Source organism: Eurosta solidaginis, chromosome 2 (genome assembly GCF_040869045.1).
Source record: "Eurosta solidaginis isolate ZX-2024a chromosome 2, ASM4086904v1, whole genome shotgun sequence".
Lineage (NCBI taxonomy): Eukaryota > Metazoa > Arthropoda > Insecta > Diptera > Tephritidae > Eurosta > Eurosta solidaginis.
In genome coordinates, this window is record NC_090320.1 from 285,508,596 (window position 1) to 285,518,472 (window position 9,877).

General features: G+C 29.1%; 1 long non-coding RNA gene across 1 annotated transcript; it reads left to right on the plus strand.

The window, feature by feature from the left end:
- Positions 1–1,679: 1,679 nt before the first annotated feature.
- LOC137241096 (uncharacterized) lies at positions 1,680–8,335 on the plus strand. Its single transcript, XR_010949907.1, has 2 exons — positions 1,680–5,051; positions 5,132–8,335. It is a non-coding gene; the product is annotated as an uncharacterized lncRNA (long non-coding RNA).
- Positions 8,336–9,877: the final 1,542 nt, after the last annotated feature.

The window sequence follows — 9,877 nt, forward strand, 5'->3', positions numbered from 1 at the left end:
TTTTATTTTTTATCAGATCTTAATCTAATTATAATTCATATATATTTTTTTTGAAACTCATTTAAAGAAAAGGCAAACATTTATAATTAGTAATTATGCTTAGTTTTAATAAAATGCAAAATTGTTTCCTGTTTCGCACATTTAACTGAGCTGTGCAGATCAACTTAAAAATAGCATATGTTTAAATTTTGCATAGTCGCTTTGCTTTTTAGCTTTTTTGCTTTGTTCATTTTTTATTTTTGTCATTTTTTAACAAAGCATTTCTTATTTTTGCTACTTCAAAAAAAAGTGCGAAAAATACGCATAAATATATGACTGTATATGTAACAATTCAAATAATAAGCAAAGAAAAATTTATTAAAGGAGCTTGTTAAACGAAAAAATTTCAAACAAATTTTTTTTTTTTATATTAATATTTTTTTATATGTAGGGAATGCGATACGCAATTATTGTATTTTTAAATATTTTTATTATGTTCATATATGTTCTAAATACACATAGTATACTCAAATTAAATTTTAAAATTTATTTCGCTGTCGATTTAGTGCGATTATGTATAAAAAAAATAAAGGTGTAAAGCTAATTTCGTGGGTCCAAATTACTTTGTGTAAACAATATTTGACAGGAAATAATCAAGGTTGAAAACAAAAAAATTATATTTTTTTTGGGCAGAAATATTAAAAAAAAAAATGTGTTCATTTTTAATATAAAATAACAACCTACAACAACTCTTTTTCATAAAAAATGAAATAGCTTTTTGAATTTCTTATGAAAATGATAGAAAACGTCATTTTGAAAAGCTTTATAAACCGTTTGTATTTTTTATGAATAAGTGGGCTGTGTTTTAGTTGAAAATTACAATCTGAGCCTCTGTTTCTGACTGAAAAATTTAACACAAAATTTTAAGTTATTTTTTGACTTGTTATTAATAGTTGTTACCTTTATAATCGCTCATTTAAAATGCTCTTTTCTTAAAAGACTTTGTAGTTCTTTTTTAATTTTTTTCTAATTTTTAGTTCGAAAGTGTATTTATTAAACTTTTACATTGTATGAAAAAAATTATATAACAACAGACTTCAAATAAAATGTTATACAGCATTGAAGAATAAACATTTTTTTATTAGTTCGTATGTAAATATTTGGTCTCGAAAATTTTTAAATAAAAAAAAAAAAATAAAAAATAATTTAAAAAAAATTGAATTAAATAAAGGAAATATAAATAAGTCATATAACGTTACCCGACGGATGCTTTTTGTTTTGAAGGGGGAGTGCGGATAGATTCGCGACAAAGCAGTTGTTTATTTGAAATTAAAAGAAATAAAAAAGCAATTTCTTTTGATTAATTTGAACTCTTAATTCAAATAACAAAATCAAATTATTAAAGCTACTTTTTTTATTTTATAAATCAAATCCGCAACTACTCTGTCGCGAATTGATCCGACCTTCCCTCGAAAGGCATACGATGGATACCATAATAAACAATAATATATGAACTAATGCATAAATAATATGTAAATAAAATCTAAACAAGTAAAGGTGTCTAAGTTCGGGTGTAATCGAACATTATATACTCAGCGTGAGCTTCAATTGTACATTTAATTTCAGATAAATTACTTTTCTATATATGTGACCCGGTCTATCAAAAGGTGGCTTATGACTCAAAAAAGAAGTTGCAAGAAACAGCTGTTAACAGCTGTTTTTTTTTAGTCATAAGCCACCTTTTCATAGACCGGGTCATATATATATGGCTCATATAGGGGTCATATATGTATATATGGCTCCCGCAACATTAAAAATTGGTGCCACACCCATTTTCAAAAATTTTAGTGTTTTCCAATTTAATGTTATAATTCAATTTAGAAAGTAAAATTCTATCGATATAAAGCTCTTTTTCGTTAAGATATAGCTTATTATTTTCGTCGACGACCCTTTTAAAAATTTTTTATATAAGAGTGGTCGTGTCTTTAACCGATTTGGTCCGTTTTTTCTAGAAATATTTCTTGCTATATGGAAAATTTGTGTACCCAATTTTATAACGATCCGTTAATTCGAGTCCGTCTTCGAGTTATGGCTCCCGAAACATAGAAAATAGCTTAGTCATAAAAGGGGCGGTGCCACGCCCATTTTATAAATTTGAAGTTTTTCTTATTTATTGTTATAAATCCACTTGGGAAATAAAATACCATTGATAGAAAGCTCTTTTTTGCAAAGATATAGCTTATTTTATTCATCCACGACCCTTTTAAAAATCTTTTATATAAAAGTGGGCGTGGTCATCAACCGATTTTGTTAATTTTTCTTCAAAGCATTCCTTATAGTAGCAACCTCTCTGCCGAATTTTGTTAGAATAGGTTTAACGATTTTTGATTTATGATTAATAATATTTGTAAAATTGATTTTATCAAAAGTGGGCAGTGCTAACCCATTTTAAAATTTTTATCAAGAGTCTCGATATCAGTCCACACGTCAAATTTCAACATTCTTGATGTATTATTTACTAAATAATCAGGTTTTTTGTGTTTCCCAAAATGTTATATATATAAAAAGTGGGCGTGGTTATCATCCGATTTCACTCATTTTCAATACCATTCTATTCTGGGCACAGATAAGCCCGTTTACCGTATTTGGTGAAGATATCTCAATATTTACTCAAGTTATCGTGTTAACGGGCAGACGGACGGACGCAAATGGCTCAATCAAATTTTTTTTCGATGCTGATGATTTTGATATATGGAAGTCTATATCCATCTCAATTCCTTTATAGCTGTACGACCAACCGTTATCCAATCAAATTTAATATACTCTGTGTGCAAAGCACGCTGAGTATAAAAAGAAAATATTAAATTGTAACAAAAAAAAAAAAAAAAAACAATATACGCAATAGAGAAGAGTTCCTCATTATTTTTTTTATTAATTTCAATTGAATTTTTTTGCGTTGTTATTAAATCTGTATAAGTTTTTGTATTTGTTTGAATGACGAAAGCATTTCTGATTTGAAAATCCGTTGGTTTTTTTTTTCAAAGAACGCTCTGGGACCCCCTTGTTATGTAACTCGACTCCAAAGAAATTTCATTCGGATTTGAAAAAAAAAAAATGTATGTGATTTGATCGCATTTTCATTCGAATCGAGTTACATTATAAGGCCCTTGTTCCAGCTAAAAGCGTGTAAAATTGAATTTCCGTTTTCGAAACAAAGTTCTGAGATATAGTTGTTCTTTCTCAAAATTCTGAATAATGGCGTTTTTCAATATTTTCCTGAGATAAGAAAATTAAGCTAAAATAGAGCAAACTGATGGTGCACAATTTATCATCCACTTGACCATGCCAAGTCGGTAATACAGTAAATTACGCGTACCGCACAGAACAAAGATTGGCACAAAAGATGGCACAATGCCGAAATAGGTATCACTCCAAACTAAATTTGTAAAGGGATGTCGGTTAATCGTTCCGGTATACAACAAACACGGAAATTGAAATTAAAATAAGAACGAAAAAAACACTGAAGAGGATACTACATGAAAAAAGGCTTGTATTCAAACCAGTATGGGAAATCCGGGAACGAAACTAGTTTGAAAAAGTTTAATAATTGCCCATCGCAATAAAAAAAGTTCCTATTTTTATAACAACTTCAAATGGCAGAACCATACAAATTCCATGTATTTTGGGTTAGTAATTCGATGGTTTAATGTCAAAATTGTACTGCGCCGGAAGCTGAAATATCAAATAAGACACCTGTATGGTTGATACCATTTTTTTTTACAAAAAATTAGCTTAAAGATAAAAGTGATTCCCACAACCTAACAGAGCAATAAGTGGAACTTTTCGAAAATACTACTTTTTAAGTGTTCGGTAGAACCTAAATCTGTGTGATAAACGCGTTGTTATATTAAACATTACAATCACATGCAAACATAATATGTACAGCTTGAAAAGATGGGTACTGGTGCGTTTACGCAACACTTTTTTTTTTATTATTTGGTAGAGTTACATACATACGAACATACGAGTAAAGCTAATACGCGTTATAAGAATTGTGCCATGCGAACACACCCTTATTGTTTGTAAAATCATATTAAGGAACATTTTATATATAAAGATATTTCTTCTTGGTGAGGGATTTTCTCAGTCGAATAAGGATACATTCTAATGGGATTTTCTTCTCGATTCGATGCCATCACTACATGGAGCATTAGTAGCTACACCATTGTGCAACTAAACGTGTGTTGATAGCGAGAGTGACTACAATGGCGCTTGTACACCAGTCACACTAGACTGGCATAAACTCGTCTTTGGCAAGACATCAATAAGCTACACCTTACACTTTATCTTAATAGCGCACATATTTCACGCTTACGATACATGAAGTTAGCGATGTCTGGGACCAAATCGTAGCATGCGTGATCGTATGCCACGTCACGTAAAAACATGGGGTTGTGGTATATAACATACGTGATCGCAATACTTGATTCGTATTCGGCATGATGACATACGTGAACGTGTAATTGAACATAATCGCTGAATTGCTTATTTTTTGGTATTTTTACAACCAATCTGTTTTGGCTTTAAAATATTTTCAATCGTACTTTTGGTACTAACAAGAGCACATCATTCAAAATAAATCAAGATTTGTTTGCTATCGTATTTTATAATCCCATTTAACTTATACGACTGACGAATCACTTTATTTTCTTTCGTATTGTATTTTATCCGTGATCGTACGTTACGCAAAATGGGAATTAATTCATCTGGTTCGAGATCTGGTATAATTCATTACAAAACATCGTAATTAGAACTAAAAATGGCATTGAAGATAACACAACCCCGTAACTGGGTTGTCAATTTGGTATTATTTATAGGTTTACGAAACCAGGAAAATGCACTTCTAAATGTTTTAGAGGCATCAACTAGCTACTAATAATATTGGATATGCATCTTTGTGCAGCGAAAGCATGATTCAAGCGACATAAAATTTGTGTAAAGTTCTTTTTGTAAATTTTTGGTGGTTCACATTTGGCAACTCTTTCAAAATAAAAAATAGGGAACAACCTAATGTAAGTATATATATAAACGTATGTTTTCCATTTGTGTATATAATGTTTTGGTACTTTTTTAAAATCTGATTTGAAATTAGATTAGCTTAAATTTTTCAGTTCTAGAAAGGAGAGCAGAGCAGATTGCAAACTACAGCAGAATGAAAAAATACATTTTTACTACCCACTAATTTTTAGATTTCCTGAGTCAACACAACAAATTTTTCTTAAAAATTTTGTAAAACTTTTTTTTTTACTCTTCTGGTTTTATTTTTTTGGGAAAATCAATAAAAAAGTAAAATTGTTTTCAAATTATTTTTTCAAAATTGTTTCAAAAAAGTAAATAAAAAGTTTTTGCTTGACTTTAAGTTAACGGATAGATTTCCAAAGTAAGTGTACCAATGAAAATAACTTTCCTTTAAAATGTTTATTAAATCTTTTTTTAATAAATTTGTGTTTTTGGAAAGTAGAAATTACACTTTTCGTCTATGCTGCAAATTTCACATCAGTAAAAAAATAAGTAAAATGAAAAAAGTTGTTATATATTTTATTAAATTTTGTTGCATAAAATTAAAAAGCCAACTTTGTCACTTTTAGTCTAAAATTAGTCTTCCGATTAATATTCAAAATCAGTGTGCAAACGAAGATGTAAAACACATTTTTTTAAAGCATTTATTAAATTTGGGATTTATATTCTTTTTTAAACCTATAAAACTAACAAACTTTGTAATTTTTTTATAAAAGTGTTTAGTTATTTTTGAATTCAGCTCAAAATGATCAAGATTTTTTAAAATAATTTTTCTTTCCTTTTTTATATATTGCAAATCTCACATCACATTCGTTACAATTATATATATAAAAAATTTAAAAGTTACCAAAATATTTGTTCATTAAATTAAAGGTTAACATTGTTTTCTCTTTTTACTTCAGATTAGTTTCCGAATTCAGTGTGCTAACTTAAGATGTAAACCAATTTATCTTAACAATAAAAAAAAATGTTTTTCTTTTAATTTGTTTTTTTTTTTATTTAAAAAGCAAGTATTTAAAATTTTTTCTCAGTTTCTTTTCAGTCATAAAAAGAATTTTTTTTGCGCTATGTTTACTCAAGACTTTTTTTTTGAAAATTGTGATAATTTTTTTTATTAATTTCTCAATTTTTCATTGCCTCATTTAAAAAAACTTCATAATTTAAATATTTTCAAAATTAAACGTTAATATTTTTTTTTACTAATATATTAACAAAAGAAAATTACTGATAAGCATAACTTTCGTATTTTAAAATTTTTGTTTCTTTTAATTCTAAAAGAAAAGGAATGTTTTAAATACAATTAAATTTTAACAGCTTTATACTAAACAACAAAAATAAAAAAATAAATAGAAAATGGCATACTTTTAGTTAGCTTGCGTTTATTTTCTTATGTAATGTGCAATATATATAACAAAATATAAATATTTGTAATTTAGCTGGTAAGTGAAATTTTAAATGCAACAAAACTAACAAAAAGTTAAACAAAAATAGAAAGAGGAAAAAAAAGCAACTAAATACACTTAATTATGCTACATATACAATTTACTATCATTTAGAGAAAAAAATATAATGAACATACTAATGCAACACAACAGCAAATAATTTAGTAAAGAATTCATAAGAGCAACAAAAAAATTAAAATAAAAAAACATTTAAAGAGCAGAAGTAGATTGTGAAAATAACAACTATTTTATGTAAATTTATACACTTTTAGCACAATGGAGTCATACACTGATGCTGAGCAAACTTAAACAACATTTAAAAATAACATTAGGGTGGAGCGGTGTTAACTATTTTTTTAAATTTTTCATAAAAAATGTTTTTCCGATGTCTTTAGACTCCAAACAGGCTTGTCATTATTCCAAAGGGTACCATCAGATGTTCTCGATGCAATCCGCAAATATTAATTTAGTTCACATTTTATGTATTTATTTTTTTTGACACGCTCCATTGCTTCATACACACACGCCAATCAATCAAACCTTCGGATCGAGTTATCTTTCGTTTCTGTTTTCCATAGGATTTTTATAGCTAACAGTGCCCTCTAACGTGAAGGAATGGAAGATTGATAGTGAAAGGTGTCACAGCCGTAGATCGCACGTCGTTCAGGATCACATCATTATCCGTAAATCAATAAACCGCTAAATATAAGCTAAGCTAGGGGATCGCTGTTTTGTTAGCCGATATGAAGAGGCATACCACAAGCAATTCGGTTTTTTTATAATGCCTGCAACTTCTTCAAATATTCCCATAATAATCTAGTCTAAAGTCCCTTACGGAAGAAATGTATTAGATATTCAAAAGAAAGGACGTGGTCATGTCAAATCGGCCGACCTACACTCGGGCTAATGCTTCAAAATCATCAGCGCTTAACCGCCTAAGCAATTTTGACCGTTTTATAACAGGTGACACCAGAAATCCCTGTTTCGCTATAACTGACAACAACTGGGAGCATTAACGGAGTTCAAGTCTTCCTTCACCTGCCTCTCCCAACTCAGTGGCGGTCTGCTCACCATTATAGCTCCTTCGATACTTGCCGTCGGCGTCACGGAAAGGACCACAAATCTTTTCGAGAATTTTTCTCTCGAACACTCCAAGAGCCACCTCATCCTCCCTTGACACCGTCCATGATTTCGAGCCATACATCAAGACAGGTAAAATGATTTTAGAGAGTAATTTTTATTCGTCGAGGGAGGATTATATTTTCCAATTGCCTACTCAGTCCAAAGTAGCACTTGTTGCCCAAATTTCGTTTGATTTCTAAGCTAATATTGTTTTCGCAGTACGAGGTGGTTGCCATATAGACGAAATTCTTCACAGTCTCGAATTTATACCTATCACCAGTGACGTGGCTGCCAAGGCGCGAATGCTTCAAGATGCTAGTCTAATTATTCGGCAAAGTGAAATCATCACACTCTCCAAGGGGTTTTGGGAAGTCTTATCGATGTTGATGGTCCTTTGTCGAATATATACCCGGCACGTTCCGATTTCGATACGATTTCATATGACCACATTGAATCTTTTACATTAACCGTCATAACTTTAATGACGGTAATAAGATTTTGACTTCAATGACGGTAATAAGTTTTTTTCAACATGTTATGATACTTTGTGGATCCCGAAATATGCTTTTACGACACCGAAACATTTTCACTAAAATTTTCAAATTCAATTGAGTGGCCAAACAAAATTTATAGCTTAAATATTTTTATTTCGCTCTATCCTCCTAAAAATATCTTGTAATATATCGACCAAAAATAAGAACAACAAAAAACCTTTTAAACTAACATAATTGAAAGAAGAAAATTATTATAAAACATTTGTTAAGCTTATATAAAAATATTTTAAAGAGAATCGAAAAAAATCAAATAAAAATAAGCGAAGTCTTAGTAAATAGAAACAAAAGGAAATTACTTACCAACTATTATTAAAAACAACCACTAAATATCAAATGCATAAAATCAGTAGTGATAAAAAACAATATAAAGTAAAAGAACATGAAATTAAAAAACACCAACAGACTAGGCGAACAAAATAAACGCTTTTGTATAACTACAAAATTGCACCAATTTACTGTTAAAACGCAAGCAAAAAATCTAGATAAAAAATTAACAAAAAATAAGTAAAAGGAAAAAAAAAAAATAATAAAAAAAATTTTAAAATATCAGTAGCGCAAATTATGCACAATTAGAGCGCCGTTTTAAATATACACTGATATCATTTACTAGAGGTAATTAAAAAAATAACAAAAAAATATTTCAAAAAATAATTTTAATTTTAATTTAAGCGCATATACATTTGAAACAAAAAATATCAATTAGTCAACACCATTTGAAAATTACGTATGTATGTGTAATTAACTTAAAATAAAACTACATATAATACGTATACACACATATGTATTTTTTTTTGTGCACATAACCTCAATATATATGTATATGTACTATAGCAGATAAAAATTTTCAAAAACAAATTGTGTGCATCAATCATTATCTTTTTTTGCATACTTAGAATACATAACAGATACTTAAAAAATTGTATATTCAAGTCATTGTAAAACTAAGAAGAGGAAAGTTAAAAAAAGTATACTATAACTATTTCTTAGAAAAAATCATACTATAATAAACATAAACAAAAGAGAACGAAAAAACTAACAAAGAAAAAAATTGTACATGTAAAAATGTGCGAGCAATAATTTAATAAAATATTTCAGTAGAAAAAAATTATTGAGTATTTGTTTTAATATTTTGCATACACCAGCAGACCTTACGAATCTTCACAACAACAAATCTGCAGTGACATTACTTGCACGCGAATTCACAGTCAAGTGTACATTTCTACATACATATTGTGACGAATATTAGTAACACTAAGTGATACTCACATCACTAATCTGATACTAAGTAAATAAAGCCACAACAAAAATGAAGCAAGCTGCCACACTTGTATGTACGTAAAAAAATTAATCATTATGTATACACATATGTACATACAAGCAGCGGAGAGATATTCACAAAAGTATGCAATCATCAACAAAGTACTTCTCACATATACACGCTCATATGGCTATGCGAGAGGCTATAAACGTGCATCTGTAGTTTATAGCTGGTAATAAGTAGTAAATTCTAGAAGAAGAAACGCCTAGACGTATGCGAACGAGACAGCAGAGAGTATAAAAGGAGCGAAAGCTGAGTAAGCAGCAATCAGTTTGATTTAAGCACGCTATCAGTTGCGAAGTATAAGTGTTGTTGTGAAGTATTTTCAAAGTAGTCTAATAAAGACCATTATGCCTTATTGAATATTGGAGTTATTTATTCAA